The sequence below is a fragment of the Sturnus vulgaris genome, chromosome 3 (genome assembly GCF_052056855.1).
Source record: "Sturnus vulgaris isolate bStuVul1 chromosome 3, bStuVul1.hap1, whole genome shotgun sequence".
In the NCBI taxonomy this organism is placed as follows: Eukaryota; Metazoa; Chordata; class Aves; order Passeriformes; family Sturnidae; genus Sturnus; species Sturnus vulgaris.
The window spans coordinates 87,324,668-87,348,108 of NC_142245.1; the positions used below are offsets into that span (position 1 = coordinate 87,324,668).

Here is a 23,441-nt window from a genome sequence, read left to right on the forward strand (position 1 = left end):
ACTGTCTGATTAGCTTCTGTGTTTTGCGGCTGTGCACTTGGACAATGAAAGAAAATATTACATTTTTTCTGCTGCTATCTCAAAATAAAGCTGTTTTACTGCACCTGCCAACCCTCAGTCTCCACATGCTCTGTTCTTTTAACAGTGGCCTAGGTTCATACAGCAAACCTGAGTTACATTTACCTCCGTAATGATATCCAAAAATTTCAGGTTGAAGGTTTTCAGCATTAACCTTTGAAAAGTTGCTTATCTCTTACAAATGAGTAGTTTTTCACCTTCTGCTCTTAAATGCAAGCAGAAAGAAGTGATACCAACCTAATTTCAAAACTCTCTAGATTGCGGTCTCTTCCACTGTTGCTCTGTAAGCAGAGGCACACACACACACATAGGCACCGTTACTGAGTTTTGATGTGTGTCTTTGCTTAGCTTTTCATCTCCTCACTAAACAGCAAGGCATCTTCTGTTTCCCATTGCGTAACACACAGCAAGTCACCAGATTAAGCTCCCTTGAAGAGATTTTCGTATCTCCTAGATTATAATGCAAACTCTGAATCCTGAAATGGGCAAAAAGCAGTACCAACTCTAACCCTCTTTATAGCAGACGTTTAAAAAAAAAAAAAAAAAAGAAGCAGAGCTGCTACTGGGTCTATCCACATGGTCAGATTTTCTCCTTTCTGAGCATCCATCTCAATGAATAACATGGTTCTCCTTCTCCAAAGAGGGCTGGTACAGCATTTAAGGTTTTAAAAAAGAGAAACTTATTGGGAATTCTGGAAACAATTTCCCCTTTGCTGAAGCACTTTGCAGGCAATGCAGTTCTGCGCAGTGTTATTCAGGATGGTGTAGGCGTTGAAAGCCAATGTGACAATAAGTGTCTAAATTAAGAATTCCACCCATGAAAAAGGATTAATTTTATAATCTGGAAAGTAGAAAGGGAGCTTATTTGCTTTTCTGCTTGAAAAGGAAAAAATCCTCTGACTTTTTCCATCCTATGCAATATCTGCACTAGAAAAATAAAGACCTCTGCAGTGCTAGGCTGTTTTCTATGAAGAAATGTAATCAAACAGTCCTGATTTTAGTTGTGCATTTGTTCATGTACGGCTACTGAAACACAACACTGTCTTAATCCCTCTCTCCCTGTGTGCATTACACACGCACACATGCACACACACACGAACTGAGTGTGCCGGCAGCATTCAGTTAGTTTGCAGCATTGCTAGATGCAGAGTGAACCTGCTCGCTGGAAGCATTAAGATAGTCAGATTAAAAAGATCTTTCTTTTCCATGAAGGAGGGAGTTAAAGAATGGCCACAGAGGCTTAAGGTTGCCCATTTGGGAAGGAGGAGAATCCTCTTCTGCTGAAAAGAAACGGGCATTTAGTTTGGATATTCCCCGAACTGATTTTCTAGGTGACACTGTAGTTTAGCCGAACATAGACGGCGCCATCACTCCATTTATTTTTTTTTTCCCCCAACAGAAGACCCACTGACTTCTCTTATTTTAACTTCCTATTAACCTAACAATTCCCCCCACCCCCCATACAAATTACCCCAATCGTGCACAAACCTCAGGTTTTCTCGGTCTCGCTGGAAATTACTCTCAGGGAAGCAGACCTGTCGCAAGACGGACTTCTCTAACTTTTAAACTGCAGCGCTGAAGTAAATGCGGAGATCATTTCGTATGTGCTGTCTCTCTCTCTATCCTTCAGCAACAGCCTGTCCCCCTCCTCCGCCGCCTCCTCCCCGGAATCCCAAGCTAAAAGCTCTCCAGTCGTAATCCCTGGAAATGGGAAATGGAAATGCCCCGGGCACCCTTACCTTCCACTCCGAAAGCTGTCAGGCTATTTCTCTAAAACACTAGCACCACAGGCACACGTCCCAACAACAGTGATGGAGAGATTCCCCTTCTGACGGAAGCACCGTTTCCCATTTTTCCCGGCTCAGGTTCAAAACCAAGATTTAAAAAAGCAGCAGAAGATAAAAAACGCAGCGAGAAAATCCCCGCACGCCACACGCACACCCCACCGAGGAAAAAAAATCAGCTTTGGCTCCGGATCCACCAAATCCAACCACATGAAGGGAAAGAAAACAGAAAAAAAAAAAAAAAAAAACAACACCAAAAAACGAAAAACAACCACCTCAAACCAGCGAGACTGCAGGGGAAAAAAATGGAAGTGGCTGAGCAAGCGAAGGTTGTTTTTTTTGGTTTTTTTTTTGTTTGGTTTTTTGTTGGCTTTTTTTTTTTTTTTTTTTTTTACTTGAAACAAAGTCTCAGCACAGCAGCCCGATGCACGGCGATGCCAGGCAGTCGACGGTCTGAGAGAAGGACTAAGGCGCTAGTGCGGATTTGTTGGTGGGTTTTGTTGATGTTGTTGTTGTTGTTGTTATTACTAATAGACTTATTCCTCCTTCCTCCCTCCTCCTCCCCCCTCAGGCTCTAATGGCCGGACAGCGGCGGGGGGTCCTTGGCTGCCGATGTCGGGGAGCGGTGTGAGCGCCGGGCGCGCAGGGAGCACGGCGGCAGCGGGAGCGCGGCTCTGCCGCTGCGTGCGCCTCCGCCGCTGCGTGCGCGCGCGCCCGTGTGCGCGCCCGCGCCTGCGGAGCCCGCCCGCCTCCCCGGGAGCCGGGCCCTGAGTGCGCGCATGTGCGCGCCCACCCCCGTGCGCGCCCCCGCTGGAAGTGGGGGGGGGCGCCTGCGTGCGCGCGCCTGCGCCCCCTCCGCGCGTGTGCGCGCCCCGGCGGCCGGGCCCGCGGTGCGGTGCGCGCGTCACGGCCGCTCGGCGCCCAGCGCGCCCCAGGAACGCCGCTGGCTGCGCCCCGCGGGCTTTCCTGGCCGCCGCTCCCAGCGCTGGGGCCGGCTGCGCCCCGGCGACAGAAAAACCCGCGGGCGGGGAGCGAGGGAAACGGGGACGCCGGGGCGGGGAGCTCCCACTTGATCTCCTTCCTCTTGTTTTTTCTTCCAAAGCACAACCTCCCCCTCGCCGCAGCCCCGGGAGCTGTCGGCTCGGCCCCGCGATGCAGATTAACTGATACAGGGCTCCCGGGATAAAACCTCTCAAACTGCCGCCCGCCTCCGACTAGAAACAATAGCAATTTTCTCAGCGCGGCTGCAATTAACGCCGTGTTTGTTGCCCGGCAGAGATAAGGCTGTGCCCCAGCGCAGCCGCACGCGTTCCCCGCTGCCGCCTGCCGCCCTCTTCGCTCAGGAAGGATGGAGAGCGCCGGCGGGGCTGGCCCGGCGCGGTGCCCTGTGCCTGGGAGCGGAGTTTGCGAGGCGACAGCGGCTGAAGTGGCACCGTCAGCGGCGGGTGGGGTCACACGGGGATGGTTCATGACAAAAGCTCTGCCACACAAAGGCACCCCCTTTTTCTTCTGTTTTTGTTTTAAATTTTGCTACATCTGGGTATGCTTGGGTATGCTTTTTTTCCCGCCCCGCTGTATCCCTCCTGCTCCCCAGGTCGTTTTGGGTCGTCCTCTGGTTCTTCCCGCTGGCATGAGATATCGGGGTCGTCTGCACGACAGCAGATATCCGGCGTGAAAATTAGGAGATGACATTTTAATAAATGCTGTTGTCAGTCAGCGGCTCTCAGCCTGGCTGCCGTGTGCTCCCACTGCTGCCATTCTGCAGAGAGCACAAGGCCCTGCTGAGTTCGTGGGGCAGTACAGCCCCTCCACGCCTGCAAAGTTCGTATGAAACATGGCTGTGTGGTTTTGGACACGACCTCCCACCCCGATGAAATGAAAGTTTAAATATCTGGACAACATCCAAACCAACCAATCCTTAAAGCAAACGGTTTTCTCCCCTACGGTCCTGTTCTAGCCCCTGCAAGGTTTGAATTCCAGCAGCACAGAGATTTTATGATTACAATTACACGCTGCACAAATTCTGATCAGAGGTATTGCTGGTCACAAACCACTCTCGACCAAAGTAAACCAAAACATGGTTATAGCTTTTTACTGTATTTTCCATAGGTATAAGCTGTAAACCACATCCCTGCTAGCTTTTACACTCATAAATATGTTATATCCCTGTTGTCAAAATATAACAAAAAATATCTACCCAAAGCAAGGAAAATGTGAGAGATGTTCAGGGTCTATGCCCAGCAAATGCAATGCAGTGAAAACCGAACTGTTACTGGCTTAGAGATAATCAAATTCTTTCACATTTGGTGACATTTCGTATTATCTGTGGGTGATCATCATGTTGCTTAAAGTACTCAAAGGGAAGTTCTGTTCATTGACAGGGTAACATGAGCAGAACAAATCCAAGGTGTACATACAATGCAGTATTTAAATAATGTTTTTATCTCCCTTACATTAAATGAAGAACTGTAAGGTAAGTAATGAAAAAAACCAACTTGAATGAACTCTTTTACCTGTTTTCTATGGCATTGGCAAGTTGTAGCTCTTTTAATTGTGAGTGGAAAATAAAAATAATTAATACATAATGTATGGTAAGCAATTGTCTTTAGACATCTCCTAGATTCTCCAACCCAGTGATTGACTTGAACTTTTCAATTTTGTGAAGACATGGCAAGGCTGGAGAGGAATCTGGGATGGAAGACTCCTTAACCTCTTGTCCAGAAAGTGAAGGAGGGGGTGGAAGTTGCACAAGTCATGCTTGGGTTAACTATGACAGCTGAGGAGCAGAGGGGTGGGAAGTGATGGGACAGGGTGGGATGGGATGGCAGCACAGAGCACTCTGATGATTTCTTTACAAGATTTGTGCAATTAGACTTGAATAATTCGGGTTTTAATGACTGGAACTAAAATACGTTATACTATTTTTCTGAGTACACAAATACCTCCTCTTGCAGGTGTTTTTCTACTGGAATCGAGGCCAATTTGAGAAAAAATTTTGTTTTTCAGCTGTCAAGCAGCACTTGAGATAAAAGAAAAAAACTATTATTTTGATAGTCTAGAAGTGAGAGTCAGGATATGTTTAAGTCTGCAAAATATAAATAGGTAGAAATGTGGCAATATGTTTGTTTAATTTGGGCATACGAATCATTTGTGTTTGGAATGGTCCCATTTTGTGCATACTTTTATTCCTAAGCTACAGCCTGAAGGGCAGATGCAAAGTGAACCTATGCCCGTAATTTGGAAATATTGAGTAGATCAATCTTGTTTGAGTACCTCTGTTAAAACCTAGGAATAATGTATTAATGCAATCTCACACTGTTTCATGGGAGGGCTGTCAGCCCTGCATGGTACACGTGGTGCCATCTGTACTACAAAGAAAGTATCAAGGCACTGAAAGAAGTGTTATGTCACTCAGTAGTGGTGTTGTAGGGATAGGCACAACATAGTGAATGCTAAATTTATAGTGCTTCTTTCTAGACTCAATGCAATTGTTTCAGCAAGGTTGGGCTTGATCCAAACTAGGAAAGAGGGAGGAAAAGAATTTTTTAAAGTAATTTCTGTATTAATGAGAAAAATGAGGCCTACCCAATTTAATATGTTGAGTGGAATAAATTAAAGAGCTTGTTTATTTGGGTTTTTTCCCCCAAATCTGCAGAAGCACTTTGAGATCTTTGGTATCTTGGTGACAGCAGCTAGATTATTTCAGTCCAGATTTTAGTGAACATAGCACAAAATTCAACACAGTTGGAATTATCAGTGACAATTTTGGTGCAAATTTGAAAAGGAAGGCTGCAGTTTAAAGCAAGTGGCTTTGGAGAATGAACTGTTCTCTTACTCAATCACCTGTCACCCTTATGGGAACTCTCTTCAAGTAAAGGTTACTGTTGCAGCCTGCAGTGTCACTCCTTTGAGCAAATAAGAAAGTCTGTCTATAGTACTGAAGACACACATTTGAAAAAAAAATTGCATTATTTTCAACGAAGATTTTATTCATTATTATTATTATCATCATCCTCATGTTTCACTGACTCCAGAGTTACACTTAGATATGTCCTATGTACACAAGAAAGGAAACTGTGATAGACTCAATTTACAGGTAAAAGTTGAGGGATAGTTACACTGAGCCTCTTGGCTTACATAGAAGTGCCCCTGGTGTCTGTTTCCCACATCGCACTTTTCACAGATATGCAAGGCCCTTCAAAATCCCCTTTGGCTAGAAAAGACTTTCTACTCTTCATTACATATTCTTCTGCAGAACACCAAGCTGTATTTCCCAGCTCCAAGTCAGGAAAAATGTTAAATCCAAAGCTGGTGTGACCACTTCAAGAGAAATGTTATGTAATTTGGTGTGAAGCAAAGAAATAAAATGGAAGATGCTGGCCATAATACAGATATGATGAAATTCACTAAATACCTAAATAAGAAGTGAAGAAAAATATTTTGTTTTTCCAAAAGATTGAGAACAAATGCAAATTGGAAAAAATTTCATGGACTTGCACATTTTCTGGTCCAGAATGTTACAAACCATTAAGAATCAACACATTTCTCTTATTAATTTCAGATTCTAAGTGAATTTCACCAGTATTCGTTTTCTCCCTGTTATTAAGAGGAAATATTAATTTAATAAATAACAGACTATGTTCTGCCTTCTCAATTTTAAATAAACTTGGAAAGATTATATGATTCTAATTAATTGTATTAGAGAAGAAATTCATATATTCATAAATAGCTAATTAATAATGCAGCACCAGTAGATGGTGCTCAAGAATATATAGCATAACTGGAGGCATGGTTTGAAATTGAAAAATTTCGGCAAAAATACTAACTTACTTTTGGGAAGGTGATTTTGTGTCACTTTCCAAATACAATCAAGCCTTTCTTTGGTTGACAATTTTCAAGTTGAAAAAGTCAGTTTGTTTTCATTCTTTGTATGACTTCTTCAGCACAGGTTTTCACAAGTAATTCTAAATTCTGCTACTAGCTTTAAGTATTTTGACGTTGTTATTCAATCCAATACAAACATCATGAAGTCACCCCAAGACACCAATAAATTCAATAACTGGGCTACAAACAGTGAAATTCATGCAATAGATGACACTAAGAGTGCAGGCAGAAGGGGTCTGAATCACATGTAAGGCTTCTACAACATCCTACCACAGATGGTGGCTCTTGAAGGCTCCTGAGGAAGATGCAAAACCCAGAATGTGACTGTTTGACAATTTGATTTCAAAAAATCTCACCTAGACTCCAGTATGCAGAGCTCTATTTAAGTCTCCAAATAAGTTTAAGTTCCTCTCCAATACTGATTTAGCTATTTTAACTCCATACATTCCAGTTTTCCACATAAGGACCTAATAATTTTCAATCTTAATTATTTTTCCTATCTCAACATTATCAAATTATTAGTCCCATAGCATAAATACTAAGTGAAAACTGATGTTCTGTTAGATTTGCTAGCCTTTTATTTAATTCAACATATTCATGGCACCATATTCTTGTATTAATGCAGGGAGAAGTGAGATTCTGGCTTACTTCTAGCAGTTATGTCATATTTTTGCTATGCCTCTATTTAATATCCTTTTAAGATATTCCAGTCTGTTTCGACAAAACACTGCTTCTATAATTCTTGTCACTTTTCTCTTAAACACCCCCTGGTTTTCTGATATCTTTCTAAGATGTAGAAATCAGCACTACACACAGCAGTTCAGATTAGGCTGCAGCTCTGATTTTTAAAACATTGTTTTTCTTTATCATCTCTTCTTGATTCATTTTAATATCTTGCTGCTTATGAGAGCTGCTGAACAGAGGTCTTCAGTTTGCTGTCCATGTCTGTTATTTTTATCAGTCTCCCATGAGAAACTTTTTCAAGCAAGTTTAAATAAATGATGTCTATTGGTTCTCCTTTGACCACTTCAGTAGTTTATTGATGTGTTGAAAACATTCTAGCAGTTGAATATCTGCTAGATAGCTATCATCATCCTTTGCACAGATCTATCATATCATGGTCTTGTGTTTTATTTTGTTATTTTTAATTTGTTAGGTACAGATGTAAGATTTATGAATCTTTGATTCCCTGAATAATTTTAAACTCATTTTTTGATGTATGTGAAACATTTGCTATTGTCTAACCTTTCAGTAAAGGAGTTGCTTTTCAATTAGAGATTGCATAGCTCAACTACTTGTTCAGGATTTTCAGTCTTGGTGGCTTCCTGCTTTTCAAATGATTGATTTGTTCCAGCACCTCTTCATCTGATAGTACCTAATTTTTATTACCCAAGAGTAGATATCTCCCTACCATCCTCTATTGTGAAGACTGATGCAAATAAATCTTCTGTGCTCCTAGCAGTGTCCTTCTCCTCCTTAATTACTGTCTTTATTCTCTGAAGTTCCCAGAAGATATCGTTACTCTTCAAAGTTTCTTGCTTTTGATATATTTAAGGAGGCTCTTTTAATTTGTTTTCATATTTTTAACTTTATGCTTTTTATGAATTACCTTTTCTATCCACTTTTTCCCTTTTTGCCTCTTTGCTATTACAGTCAGTGATAGTTTCCCTCATTTCCTGAAAGCTGTCTTTTCATATTATGACAATTCCCTTCTTAGCTCAAGTAGCATCTCAAATCCTTTAATTTCACTCCTCTGGTTTGCAACTTACCTTCCTTGTTGATCTTCTCCCATCCCCCATACGTGCATTTATCAGTGAAAATATTCCTAGTTTTGGAAGGAACACCAATGCCACCTTCTGACTAACATGCATTCTATTGAAAGCCTCTGTCCAAAGGTTAGTGTTGTGACATTTTTTATATATCTTATATCTTGTTAGATGCGTTTAACCTCATTATTTTAAGACCACTTTACATATTAGTTTGGATATCCTTAATCCTTGACTTCTTTCTGCTTATTGCAATTGAAGTCTAAAAATATGTCTAAACTCTGCTTTAATAATGGTGCCCAGTTTATCAAGCTGAGCTCATTGATTTAAGGCTGTCTTATGTCTTCCAAGGTGACACTCATTTCTCAAAATACCTTTCTTTCAATTACGTGCTGTTTCAAGAACTAATTTCCTATAGTTCTGAGAAACTATATTTTTAATCTTTGCCATTTACATATCTGATTTGTTTCTAATGGGGTTGTATAAAATTTATTGTTATCCTATTTTGTTACATATTCTTGCTTTTTTTCTTTTTCTGCGCTGCACCCTTATATCTTAGTTTTTACTTGCAATTTTCGATATGTGTTTTTCTGTGCCCTGGGCTTCCATTCTCAACTACAGCCCTCTTCACTTATAGGGCTTTTTCACACTGGAATTTATAGAATTTTTGATGTACAAGGCAAAATTCCTCACAGAACTGGTTCATTCTGTTTTTATGGGGCTGTTTACAAGGCATTGCAGGTTTTTTAAAAAATATATTTATTTAAAGATTTATCCAGAAATTTTCTTATGCTACTATACTTCTATTGTGACAATAGCATCAAGCCTTCTTATATTGGAAAGCCTTCTATTTCACTTATTTTTCTTTTAATTTTTAATTTTGCAGAAATATTTGAAGTTCTTTATTTTTACCAGATGTCATTCTATGGCATATTTCCTGGATTTGTGCTTCTTCAGTTGAATTTTAAATGGATACTCAGAAGTATTTGTATTACCAGTAACATTTGTAGATGACTTGGTGTTCTTTGACTCTGTTTACTAGGTGTTTGGGAAAAAATTTCAGCCTTTCAACTATGAAATCAATATTTTCAATACTTTACGCTCTGCATATATAACTGCTGTCATTTGATAACAAACTTGCTGCTATTTCATGTATCCATATGCAGTTTGGTGGTGAGATTCTAACTGGTGTATGACTTTATAGTTACGAGAAACTCATTGCAGTCCTTACAATTGGGCTGTATAAAAAACTTTACACAATTAACTGGAGAATATTTATGCAAAGATCAAAATAAAAATAAGGCCACAGTTTTCATGTTAATTATCTAAATGGACTGAAATCCTCTTTATACTGGGAGGAGTACAAATATTTAAAAAATGCGCTTTCATCTCTGATGTTATTAATGTACTCTAAAATATTGCCTAGTCATTAATCAAATTGAACTGTGATAAATACATAAAAACCCACAAACCCTGTGTCCTTTTGGCTTGTTCTGCTAAAAGGAAAAAAATTCAGAGTTAATACTGACTCCATCTTTAATGCTCTTCATTTTGCTTATGTAGGCTAGAGAAGAGTAATTTTATGTACTTTGTGTGTCATTAACATTGCTAATCACAAAGGGCAGTGTTCAAAGATGATGTCTTGTGTTGTGTTTTTCCTTGCATTAATGAAAATGAAGGACTGATAAACCTGTCTAGAGTTTAACTTTCTGCTCTAAGAGTTTAGTCTTTAAAATGGTGGTGGTTTAATCCCACTTGGCAGCTAAGCCCCACATAACCACTCGCTCCCTCTGGCCTCAGTCATGTTGGGGAAAGAATTGGAAGAGTAAAAATGAGAAAGTTCATGGATCGAGATAAGAATAGATAAAGCAAAGTCTGCACACACAAGAAAAGCAAACCCAGGAATTCATTCCCTACTTGCCATGGGCCAGCAAGTGTTCAGCTGTCTCCAGCAAAGCAGGGCTCCATTAGGTGTAATGGTTGCTTGGAAAGATAAATGCCATAATTTCATATGTTTCCCCCTTTCTTCACCTTCCCCCAGTTTTATTTACTGAGCGTGACCCCATATGGTATGGAATGTCCCTGTGGTCAGCTGGGCTCTGCTGTCCTAGCAGTGTCTCCTCAGCCCCTTGAGCACCCCCAGCCTCCTCTCTGATGGAGTGGGGTGAGGAGCAGAAAAGCCCTTGGCTCTGTACAGGTACTGCCCATCAATAATGAAAACATCCCTGTATTATCAACACTGGTTGAAGCACAAATCCAAAACACAGCTGAACACTTTCCTACTACGATAAATAAAATTGACTCTACCCCAACCAGAACTAGCACAGAAATGTACAAATTATGCTTCTTGTCCCCTACCACATCCAGGTGTGATCTGTTTTAAGATGTTGATAAAGATACCGATACAGAATCTTGTTTAAATAAGTTCTTAGTGGAAGACTTGGGTTCAAATTAATTTTTTGAGGGTTTGACACCGGAAGTTTTTCCTTGTTATAACTTTCTAAGCCAGCAAAAAGGACAGCAGCATTTGTTTAAGGCTAACAGCAGCTTTTGTTACTCCTCTTAGGCCTCATTCAAGGACACCGAGTCCACAATATCTATTCAGCTTCAAACACAGAAAGAATTTTCTAAGCTAGGATCAGAATCTAAGGGATTCTTTATTCTATTATGTTTTTGGTTCTAGTGAGGGGAAGTACAAATGGTGTGGTGGCACCATTACTGCTTTACTGCTGCTGACAAAGTATGGCCTGCCCATCTCTTTAAAATAAAGTTTCTGTGAGCTTGATTTGAGGGGACGATTCAGAACTGTGTATCCTGAGCATCTGGAAGTGATAGCTTGAAACGAATTTTTGGGAGGTTTGAAGCATATCCTTTGCAGCAGTATCCCCAGTTATCTGGGGCTTTAAGTTGCCCCTCATTAAGAATTATATCTTTCGGAGACACAGAGCTCTTCCCAAGAAACTTAGCATAACAAAAAGCTGCATCCTAGCTCAGGCCTCCAAATTCCTTGCTAAAGAACAGAATTGAAGTCTCAGAACAGTCCTCCCCTGCATGCTTGTTTGATCCAAATGCATACATTTTTAGAAAAAATAAATTAATATTATGAGATTTTACAGATGGTATTTTCTCAAATACACAGTATTTCCATGGAAAGGCCATTCAAGGATTAGCTGAGTCAATCAGGAAGCTTCACCCTGGGAAAGTAAAAGGGACATGTTATGAGACTATGGTACTACAGAGTCAAGATTGGCAAGGAAAGACAGGCTGGGGATTGATAATTTATTGTCTAGCAAAAGAACAGCAGGCATCATAAAAAGCTGGAAGGAGTCGTGCTCAAAACAGAAGAGTTGCTCATGCAGTAAGTAGCTGACCTTTGAAACTCCTTGCCAAAGGATGTTTTGGATAATAAAAAATAAATAAAATACAAATTTTTGTGGGGCAAACTGGACAAACATATGAAAGAGAAATCCAGTGATGGGGGAGTTGTCAATAAGTGTGCAAAATCATATCCAGTTCAGGAATTCCCCTGTGCTGAAAATAATTAGAGGTTGGGAATGTCTCAGGGGAGAATCTTAAGCCTCCTTCAGTATTTATAATCACTTATAAAAAAGAATGTGGGGCTGAATAAAACTTTAGGGTAGTATGACCATTTTGATCTTCACTCTTTTTGGATATTTTAATAGTGATGGAGAGGTCTATTTTCAGAGGTGAAAATCTGAGATTTTTTTTCCACAGACATCCTGAAATTGGTTGAAATTTGGAAGCAAGCACTGAACATTGTTGTCCAGAATGTCAGGGCATCTCTTTCAGTTTTAAAACATTGGCTGAGTGCCCATAATTGCCTTAAGTGGGTGCTCACATTTAAAAATTTAAGTATATAGTCCAGATTCAGATCAAGCTGAGACCCAGGAAGGAAATTCTCAAGGTCTTTTTTCTCTATCTAAAGATCATTAGTTTTGTGAACACATTATCTGCAATTCCTCACTTCTTAAAGGAGGAAGAAGCTATATCCTATTCTAAACTTTTCCAGTATCTAAAATTTGATTGAATGGGCAAGGCTTATCTTAAGCTAAACAAATGTTTTAGAATTGGGAATAAAAGACATACTTTATAGTTTTGAGTACTTGGGAGAAGAAAAAAATATCCTGTCTTTACCAGATAATTTCCTTGGCTGCATGGTGGGCATCCAGAGTAAATTGTTTCATTGAAGCAGTCTGCTTGAAAGTTTATGTATTTGTCAGACACACTTCTGACATCATATTGTAAAAATTATTCAAGTATCTGTAAAAGAGGAACCATCAGACAGTAACAGCCAAAGGCATGAATGACAAGTGCTGCTTCCTGACATGGCAAGGGCTTCTCACATGACTGTCAATGAGGGGTTCATGGTCCACAGTTCTGCAAGGAGGTGCCGTGAAGCTCAACTGCTTGAGGAAAACAGATGTGAATGGATTGTTCAAATTTTAAGAAAAACAGCTTTTTGGATGTGTTTAAATATGTGTTTCAGGTCATAACATTAGTTTTCTGGCATGGAGTTTTAGAGGAATAGCTAAGTTTACTTAATATTCTGAAGAAATGTAAAACCTGAGTTAGAGAGTTGTGTGTTGGCAGTAGCTCAGCTCAAATCAATGGCCTTATATCAGTGTAAAACATATGTGAGAATGGAATCATGCTCCTGATATGTAGCCTGGGCTCAAACTGAAGAGTGAGAGGAGAGAAACACATTTATATTACCGAAGGGCAAAATATTCTGTGAAAATGTGGGGTATTACTGTTAGGAGTTGCAGGTGGCTGTCTTCATTCTGAAGAGACACATTTTGATAACACTATATAAAATATGAGAGATGGCAAGAAAAGTAGTTCCCAAATTGTCAGGCACAAGAAAAGTGTATTTGGAGGATGAATTTTTATTGTTGTTTTTAAAGATGAATAACTATGGGTGAGTGAGTGAAAGGAAATTAGAGAGATGTACTAATTTATATAGCTATCTACCACTGAATCCAAAAAGGCCAATAAATAAAGGGAATTAACCCAAACACAGTACAGAGATCTACACCAAATGTATTAGACCTACTGCTAAGAGCCATAGGTGTTTGTCTCTCATAAATTCTGGCAATGTTCTCGATCATCTCCTGCAATAGCATCTGATTGCACTGAAATATTTACCCCCTCTTTTTCTCCCTTTCTTTCTCTCTTTTGCCTTTCTCTCTTCCTTCTTCTATACACACTTGAATCTGTTATTTCACCATTGTTAATCAGTGAATCCTAGCCCTTTTACTGAAGTGATATAACTAAAAATTTCTGGTGAATGATTTATTGTTCTGTTCTTGCCGAACATTGCTGACTGTTATCACAGTAAATGTAAGTAGTGTCACTGAAGTCAGCAGATCTATGCTGAATTAATCACTATAGATTCTGGTCCTGAGAGTCATAATTGATAAAGTCGTTTGTGTGCTTGAAACAAATTGTGAATGGATGTCTCAGTATAAGTTCCTTAAAACTGGCTTAACTGTAGATTTACTTAATTTTAGAGGGTGTCACCTTCACACAGAGCAAAAATATACTTGGTCTTGGTAAAGGTATTTATAATGTGATTATTCATAAACATTATTTTTGTTAATTAGTGTTGGATTTTTGTCTGTGCCTTATATTTTGTGTATTAAATACTAGGCTTTTAAAAATAAGTATGTTACATTGCAGAAGGGAAGCCAACAAATGGATGTAGTTTCAGACATTATACTGTGCTGTATATTCAAAAGTGACACAAGGTTTAAAAAAACAGTAGCCTGTTTTCAGTAAAATGCTTAGATATGAACATATTTCTATTTTATACCCATTTTAAATATGTGAGAGAAAGAGACTGAGAAATATTTAATGATGAAACTACTAAAACATGATATTCAAATATACTGACAAGAAGCTGTTCTAATCTCTTTTCTTCCAGTCTTTTATATGCCTCCTCTGGCTTCTTCTCTCTTAGTATATTTAATACAATACTTTCATCCCATTTACACAGCCCTGCCTAATCTTTTTTCTTATACAGTTCTTGTACTCATTTTTTTCTCTCAACCATGTATTTCCATGTCTTTCTTGTCTTGTATGTATTCTCTTGTATGTATTCAGTATTTCTGCTCAAGTTTCTCTTATTCCTGTGCTACTGGCTTCCTGTAAGCATCTATATTGTTAGATTTTTTTCCGTATTCTAATTTTATAATCTATTATTGATCTTTGAATTTGATTCCCAAAGTATAGTTTCAGCTATTGGAAATACAGATAAAAGTTCAAAGATATTGATTATTTAAACAACCCCTTTCTTAAGCATCTGACAGTGAAGAACAAGATTCCTTCCTTGACTGTTCCTACAAGATGGGAGTATTTCTCAGTCTCTTTCTCCCCACCATTCCTCAGAAAACTGTCCCATTAATGGGATATGCACTGGAATCCACCTACCCGATTTTGGATGGACTGCTAAAATGTAGATAGATGGATGACATCTTAAAGGCAGATGTGTATATGTGTGTGTGTGCTTATTCCCCTGGTATCATCCACAAATAGAAACAGGTGATTCTAATAAGGTTTTTCATTGAATTTTGCTGTGGATTTTAGAAGTAAGTTAGCTGATTCACATGCTGATAGTTTTTCTTTTCCCTGTTCTGATGTAAATTTCCGAGGTTGTGTGGGACAAAACCTTATTTCTGCTATCTCTTGTAGTGGGCTGGTAAAGTTAATTCTCAATTTGACTTCCCAGTTTCTTTGGGTATTCTCTTCCCTAAATCTGTTTTTGTGTCTAACTTGAATGGAAGTCAGACGTTTTATAAAGTTTCTGTGCTAGAGACTTGCTATTTGTAACAAGACATACTTAAGTTGTGCCTTTGAACCCGTCAAGGAAGGTCTCTGATGCAAGATCCAGTCCTTTCAGTCTGAGGGGAAGACATACCCTCCCAAGTCCCAGTGAGCAATCATAAGAATGTCCACATTTTATGTCTTTTATTTCTAGCAGCATAGCTTTTCTGACCCTGTTTCCATCTTCACTTTCCATCTTGTATCTCTTGGTGTTTCCAGTGGCCCCACACTGAGCCGGACTAGGGCATCACTGCAGCAGTGGGGTCACACTCACATGCCCTCCTGCAGGATGCTGTCTGAGGGCAGGCTGTGTTCTGACTCCCCCTGGCCCCTGGAAGCTGAGATGAAGGCAGGGGGCTGCATGCCAGCTTTATGCCTGGCAGAAACCCAGGGGAGTGCTGAGGCTCAGGCGGGATCTCTGTGTTGCTGCAGTGCTTGCAGCCCCCCTCCTTCGGCATGGCAGTGATGCATGGCTGAAAGCCACCACCCCATTCCTGTACCTAGCTGCTGTCAGCCACAGGCTTGGAACTCTACAGGAAGTCCAGTCTGTGCTCTGGGATCCTCTGTGCCTGAAAACAATCTGCCACTACAGCACTGCTCATAAATTACCAAAAATCAAAAGTAAGGATAACTGACCATTGATCACAGGCTTGGGAGGAGGAATTCTTACCATTTAAGGTCTTCACAAACATTACTGAATTCAGGACGTATGTGGCACACTTAAAGTCAGGAATTCATATACCACTTCATATGAAGCGTTCTGTTACCTACTCTACCAACTGTTGCTGTAGAAGGACTTGAAGGAGACAACGTCTTTTTTTTTTTTTTTCTTCTAGTCTGTTAAAAACAGCGATGATATTCTGGGTTCTTCTTCTCTCTGCTTGTCTTCATTAATGCAGTGCTCTTTTGCCTTTGTCTCTTTTCTTGAGTTATTGTCTTCCAACATGTCTTAACAAGTTTCTTTAAAGCTCTGAACCCTTTGGGGCCAGGGACATTTCTTGTTAAAACTGAAGAAGTGGTGTAGAAACGATTTTTACCATGCTAGAATAAAATTTAAATATAGATATGAGATTTAATAAAACTCTGCACTCACATACGTGGCCACAGTTGGAAATGTCCACTTGAGAGCAGAACAAGGGGCACAGTCTGTAAAGGTTGGGCTTGCTAATTATATATTCAATAATTAGTAATAATCTTCCCACTTTAAATGTAACTGATAGAACTTCATCTAAATTCTTTCTTTGTTGTTGTTTAAAAGGTTTGGTTTGTGATACAATAATGTGTACTTGTCTAAATTGCTTATTGATTAATTAACTCTTTATGAATCTGAATATGCACATTTTCTTCAATCTGATCTTTATTATGCATTGAGCAGTTAACTTTAATATAGTAACTGCTACTGAGCACTTAGAAATAAGGATGTAGGTGGCATGTCTTGTCAGTTACCAACTGGCATTAATTATGAAGTTGAACTTTTGTACTAAAGTCCTACTACCTCTGTGATTTTAATATAGAAACCACGTCTCTTATGAAAACATATTTTTTAAAATGTTCATGTGGATTTTTCTCCCTGTTGTATTTTTGGACTCAGGATGTTAATTAGGAAACTTTAAAATTGTAGTTGGTACAAAGAAAGAGGAATAGAGGCAAGTTTAATATATAAGAAATTGGAACTGTTTCTATAGGCTCAAAATGAAAATTACTTCAAAGCTCAGTTATTAATCATATGCATTTTTAAACAATAGAATTACTAATTCTTTAACTATTTGGGGAACCTTCCACCAGACCAGGTTACTCAGAGCCCTATTTAGCCTGGCCTTGAACACCTCCAGGGATGGGGACTCCACAGCTTCTCTAGTAAAGCAGTTCCAATGCCTCACTACCCTTTGAGTAAAGAATTTCTTCCCAACATCTAATAGAAGTCTGTGCTCTTTCAGTTTAGAACCATTGCCTCATGTCATGTCACTATCTGCCATATAAAAAGTCACTCTCCCTCCTTTTCAAGCCCCCTCAAGGTACTGGAAAACTGTAATAAGGTGTCCTCAAAGCCATTTCTTCTCCATGCTGAACAACCTCAACTTTTTCAGCCTTTCCTTGTTGGAATGGTGCTCCAGTCTTGTCATCAACTTAGCGTTTCTCCAACAGGTCATTGGCTTTCTTTTTCATTTTCAGGAAAGCATTTTCCCCATTTTTATCTTAACTTACTGTGTTTTAAGTTAAAACACTTGCTCACTTGCTTTTTATTTCAGCTGGTTGGTAATAAGGTGAACATAAATGTAAAATCTGAGAGTTTGGAGTAACAAGATGACTATGAAACATACACAGTTTTTATGTTTCCTGACAAATCAGATGGAGAAATAAGTGAAGAGGGAAACGGGCATGATTGCCTCAAATGAGAAGGGAAATGAAGTAGTTCAGAAATATTTCACCTAAGTAGATGAATCAGAATTATTTTTCTTACGACAGCATTTTGCCATTGAGAACATTGCACATTCAGCCCATGACACAAAATTCTAATTATTGTCCTTCACTGTTTGACTTGACAGTTTCTACTTGACTAATTTATAACAATGGACAAACAAATTGTTGACCATTGGATTAATGGAGTTCTTGTAGTGAAGACATACAAGCCTAAGCAGCACAGGTGTCTTTAGTCAGAAATAAAAGTAAAGGAAATTGTTCTAGTGTATTTTATAGTAACAGTTTATAATGCACCAATGAACACACAAACATTTTTAAATAATTTAGTATATTTACATACAATTAAATTATCTGAAAAGCACTGGATTAGCAGTCTTGGCAACTACTAAATATTTACCCTACTCTGATCACAGCAATGTTTGACTTCTTAAGTATTGCCTGCAGCTGCAGATGCCCTGTCTTATTACAATGTTCCTCTATAATTTTCGAATGCAGCACCAAAGATACCTAAGTAGGGCCTATGTACAGGAAAAAGAGGACCTTTTAGAAAATTCTGCAGCACCAGGATTTTGGATATTGGCCCCTCTTTCTCTTCCCACTCAACAAATCAAACAGGCCATCCTCCACGACAATGGCCAGGTTCTTGTTCCAGACTTTTCCACACTGAACGTTTCCATTGTTTATGTTTCTGTAGCACGAAGGAAAAGAAATGAAACATTCTTGACTTTGCCTCAGCTTTATGTGTCTTCCATGTAAGATGATTCTGAGGAATGGGAATTGACGAGAATTGTCTTTGGACCGAACAGTATCACAGTTTGTCTGCAACACTGTATTGATTAGTCAGTAGGTGGATGTGGATTGCATTCTGCCTCAGGTACACATCCCCAATATGCACTTTTACAGATTTGTCTTGGACCAATGTCAAACTGAACTTTTGAGTGGCTCAGCCCTATAATAGGTGAAGAGCCAAGTCCCAGGACACACTGTGAGCTAAAAAACACAAATGTAGGAAAAGAACTTTAAGCATAGGGGAAGGACTTTTATTGTTTGCTTGTGGATTTTTCCTTAAAGAAAGTAGGCAGCCCTGTGAAGTTTTCTTTCTGTGTAAAAACCTGAATAGACAAATCTTGGTTTGCAGCATTACCTTGTGGAGCAGATTAGTTATTACATCCTTTGGTTGATTTTCTCTAAGTTTAGGACCACATACCAGTTCAACAAATTAATTCAAGGGATTTCTAGCAAGAAACCTGTCTCTTGATTATGTTGACTTTCTTCCAATCTTCATCTTCCCTGCTGACTTAGCACTAAGTGCTCACTCCAGAGCTGAAGCTGGATGAGTTGGTGGAGTCCTTTGCATGATGCCTTGAGCAGCTGCTTTGAAGAACCACAGGGCACTGAGAAGCTGAACACTAAATCCCAGTAGCCCTTTGTCAGTTCTTTGGCCATGAGCTCCATGAATAATTGTGAAGGTATTTTACTGTACTATGTTTCAAGTCCCTTAGAAGAAAAAAAAAAGTACACAGTACTGTCTCCTAAACTGACACCATGAAGAAATTCCTTCATTTAAATCTTTTGCTTCCTAGATATCTAGAATCATATATGGGCACACACTTCATTCATATGACCAGTCCAGAAAAAGGACTTTCTGCCTCATCATTCTTTCCTCTGCATGGCCTGTGATGTGTGTCTGGGTGTCTGTAAATTGAGCAGCTTTCTAGTCTTTATTCAAAAGAGAGAGTGATAAAGGTTACTACAGGACATTTTGGTGTGTCTTAGTCATGAAAGGTGGGAATGAAAGCTGAGTTACAGTGTTCAAGAGCTCAGGTGAGATGAATCTGCAGTCTGTAGGTAAAGCATATCTTCAGTTTCAGACATCACCACCAACAGGCCTTTGGAAGACAGTGGGAAGGGAGAGGCAAAACTCACCAGCCCAGGTTTCTTCTTCTGTTTCCAAGTGGTGTCAAAGATGCTGGTACAAAATTAAACAGCATCTCCCATGCAGTGATACAGGGTAGATCTCTCAAATATATCCCAGAGCATATTTTTACAGGTGTGCCATGAGAGCTTATGGGAGAGGTGTAATGTCTGAAGACTCCTTGTTTTCTGAGCTCTGGATGTGCTTGGAATATGCTGGTATGATCATGGAGGCCTGAGTAGAACACACCTTATGGGGTTGATTTTTGGAAGTGGTTAAAGCATACTATCACAGTCACAGACAACCCAGGTAATGTACTGTTCTGTATAAAATCCTCTAATCAGTGATAATACAGGGATAGGGATAAAACACAATGGACAAGGTTGCTTCAGTAATGAATATGTGTCCCCTCTTTCTCTGAGAGAGCTGTCATTCAGCTGGAATTAAGTGTTCTTTTTCCTTATTTTTTCAGTATTTGGCACATCTCAACCTCTGCTAATGTGCATGTCACTTTGTTCTGTTTTATTCTGTGTTATGATCATCTCTTTCATAGGAATGAGGGATGGAGAGTGAAAGCAATTCACTGAAATTCAATTCAATTTCATGAGGGAGAAAACATCCAGACACTGTGAATGAAACAAAATGAAGCAAACTTGCATTATTTTATGCCCCCGCCCCATGCCCTTTTCATTGGAATTGTTTATTTTTAAATAGTTTTTCCTTTTTTCCCTTTTACTCTTCTCTCATGTATTTTATTTATGATACTACATTGAATAAGCATACGTTTTCCAACTATAGATTTGAAGTGTTTCAAAAGATGTCCCAGTAACTACATTCCATAGACACAAAGATGCTAAATTACTTTGCTGAGTTAACTAAGGAGAGAACAATAATAAAAATGAGAACAGAGAACCTTTTTCTTACTCTCTTCTTCAATGACAACCTGTGGTGCTTTTAGTGCGGAACCATGACAATGGATGCAGAAAAACTGGAGTGTGTTCACAGAGGACATTCAAGAAAATTAAAATTCTCTGTAAGAGAAAGAGAATGCATACCCAGACCTCTTTATACTTTTATGTACATTAAATTTTATTCATAGGAGTAATTTCTCACAACTCAATGAAGTTATTAATTTGGTACATAAAGTTAAGCCTAGATTTAAGTGTCTTCAGGATGAAAGCATTGTGAATAATATTAACATTATCAGAGTTGTTTTCTGATTTCTTTCTGAGCCCGTACTCCTGACTTTTGATTGTAATTTTTTGCTTCGATTTTTGTTTCTTCTTTTTTTGTTTGTTTGTTTGGTTTTTTGGGTGGTTGGTTTGTTTGTCTTTTGTTATTGTCTGCCCTTCATAAGGAATTGTTATAAGGGAACAGCTAGTACTTGTCTTTTGTACTAGGTGATTGCAATTTGATCTGAAACAGACGAAAACAGTGAGTGAGATGAAAAATAAAATGCGCTATGAAAATCCATGAATATGGGAAAGTTACAGCATACAGTTAAAACAAACAAGACATCAAAGCCTTTATCGCCTTCTAGATAAAGGATAAGTTTTAGTTTAAGTACACAAATGCTCAGCTTTTTTACAGAGCTCTCACTCATGTCTTTTTGCTAATTTGTCTATTTGTACTACTTTAATATATTTTGCAAGCCCTTTTTCAAGGTAAAATTTGATATAACTAAATTTACCTTTGAAAAGATTAAATGTAAGTGGTTTAAAATGGGTAGTTTTAAGGGAACACCATCTGGTACATGGTTATTAAAAAAGCCCATGAAAATATTGCATGACAAAATTAATACACAGCTAAATTAACATTAAAACCTAAATTAACAAGCCAGTTCAAATGCTGATTATGATTAATTTTGTATATAAGTTTGCATAAATTTGAATCTCTGTTATGACCCCTGGTGAGATGTAGAAGGGATTTTTGTAGGACACACAATATAGCAGTATTTGAGGGGATTAGTGGTACTTGAGGGGATAAGAACCAGTAGAAGTCACTCAGCATTTTTTCTATCAGGTTACTCTATTAATAAACATCTATAATAATGAAAGAACTGCAAAATTGGATTTTTGGGGAGGTTAAGTGGGATTTTTATAAGCTCACTTTTTATGAGAGACTTAGAAGTACACTGAAAGTTATGACAGATATGAAGTTACTATGCATTAATGTTTAATCTAAAATACTGATCAAAATTTCTTGGACATTTCATTTTTGTTGACATTTCATATTATTCTTGCCTTGGTCACTGAAATCCCATTGCTCTATATCTGCGGTGAATTATGAACAGTCCCTGTAGTATTAGCTGATTAACTTAATAGGAAGCTATGTGCAAAATAAGCAAAAATAAATAAATAAGTAAACAAAGTGCACAATCCATCCCTGTCAGCATTCCCAAGACATTAAGTGAAGGACAGTATTGCAATTTCTTAGTGTCAGCGGTTCTGGTTTTGACAAGGTGCAAACTTTGGTTTGACAGAGATAGTCTTCAAAGCGATACAACAGTTAGCAAATACCCTTACATGTTTTGATTTCTAGGAAATTGAAGGTCAGTTGTTACAAACTGCTTAGGGAGACAAGCTGACAGGAAGATAAAGGGAGAAAGCTCCGGGAGCCGAAAGATGGAGGCCTTCATCCATTCCGAGAGCAGCACATTCTGGGAGGGAGGCTAAAGGTGTGTGCAATGAGACAGGGAGCTGCTAAGGCAATGTTCATGAAACTAATACCATTTTATCTTCTTACGTGCCAGCTTAACTCACTGTTGTAGCACAGACATTTTTCAGTGGTTCAGCATGTGGGGATGTCCTGCAAAAGTATTGATGTGTCACTGTTTAGGTAAAATCCTGATAAATGGCTGATAATAGCTTTCAAGGCAAATTTTAACAGTAAATACTCGATATGTTCAGAAAACATGACAATGAAACCTAGATAATAAATGATGGCAACAATATAGAGGGTGGGAACCACCCTGGAGGACTCCAGGCAAAACTGGGTGCCTGGTGTCACCTACCTACATTCCTTTCTTTCACCGTGTCTCCCTTACAAACAAGTCCCAGCTCAGGATATCTCCCTTCCTTGGGCTCCTTGCATTTTTTTGGCCATTCACCATCAGGGCAACCTATGGTGAACTACTTTGGATCTATGTGGTGAGACATCTATCTCTATCTAATGAGGTGAGACAAACCATGTCTAAAGTTCATCAGTTCTCTTTTCACAGTCTCCTCTCCACTCTGTTTTTCTATCTATCTATCTATCTATCTATCTATCTATCTATCTATCTATCTATCTATCCATATATAAATTCTATATGGACTTAAAACACAGACTTCACTCCACAGGTGTGTATGTGTGTTTATGAACACATATACAAGCACATTTGTCAGATTTTTTTAAGGATGTGATTCGGCCTTTAAAAAACAACTCTTATTTATATGTGCTATATGTGGTCTGCATATAGGAAAATTTGAAAAGTAAAGAATCATCTCTGTCCTTTCCACAAAATTTAAAAATTCTCAGCAAATATTTTAAGGGTTTCCTAAGCAGCAGCCTTCTGTCAGTTGGATCAATGGTTAACTGCTTCTCAACTGCTGTAATAAAAATCTGTAGCTTCTCCCCAAACTGTTGTAAGTGTTGTGATCAACACACAAAGAGTTTGCTAGATCTCTAATTACCTGGGATTGTTTTAAGTCCTGTCTTTCCCCCACAGCCCAGCTCAAAACCAAAAATTTATAGCTTTTAAATTAAATA

At 38.9% G+C, this 23,441-nt stretch overlaps 1 protein-coding gene and 1 long non-coding RNA gene across 15 annotated transcripts in view; one reads left to right on the forward strand and one right to left on the reverse strand.

Annotated features, from left to right (window-relative positions):
• The window catches only part of ADGRB3 (adhesion G protein-coupled receptor B3), a 440,618-nt gene extending 438,124 nt beyond the window's left edge, over nucleotides 1-2,494 (reverse strand). For 4 of the 14 annotated variants that reach the window (XM_088162223.1, XM_088162221.1, XM_088162226.1 and 1 more), the window contains exon 1: nucleotides 1,818-2,493. The gene's annotated coding sequence lies outside the window, so the exon portion shown is untranslated. Of the gene's footprint in view, nucleotides 1-315; nucleotides 473-1,566; nucleotides 1,720-1,817 lie in introns of those variants that run through there. The other 10 variants (XM_088162232.1, XM_088162231.1, XM_088162222.1 and 7 more) reach the window with 6 other exon arrangements.
• Nucleotides 1,501-23,441, forward strand: part of LOC148224466 (uncharacterized) — a 63,908-nt gene continuing 41,967 nt past the window's right edge. Inside the window, exon 1 of the long non-coding RNA XR_015802671.1 lies at nucleotides 1,501-2,352. This is a non-coding gene — a long non-coding RNA (uncharacterized LOC148224466). The remainder of the gene's footprint in view (nucleotides 2,353-23,441) is intronic.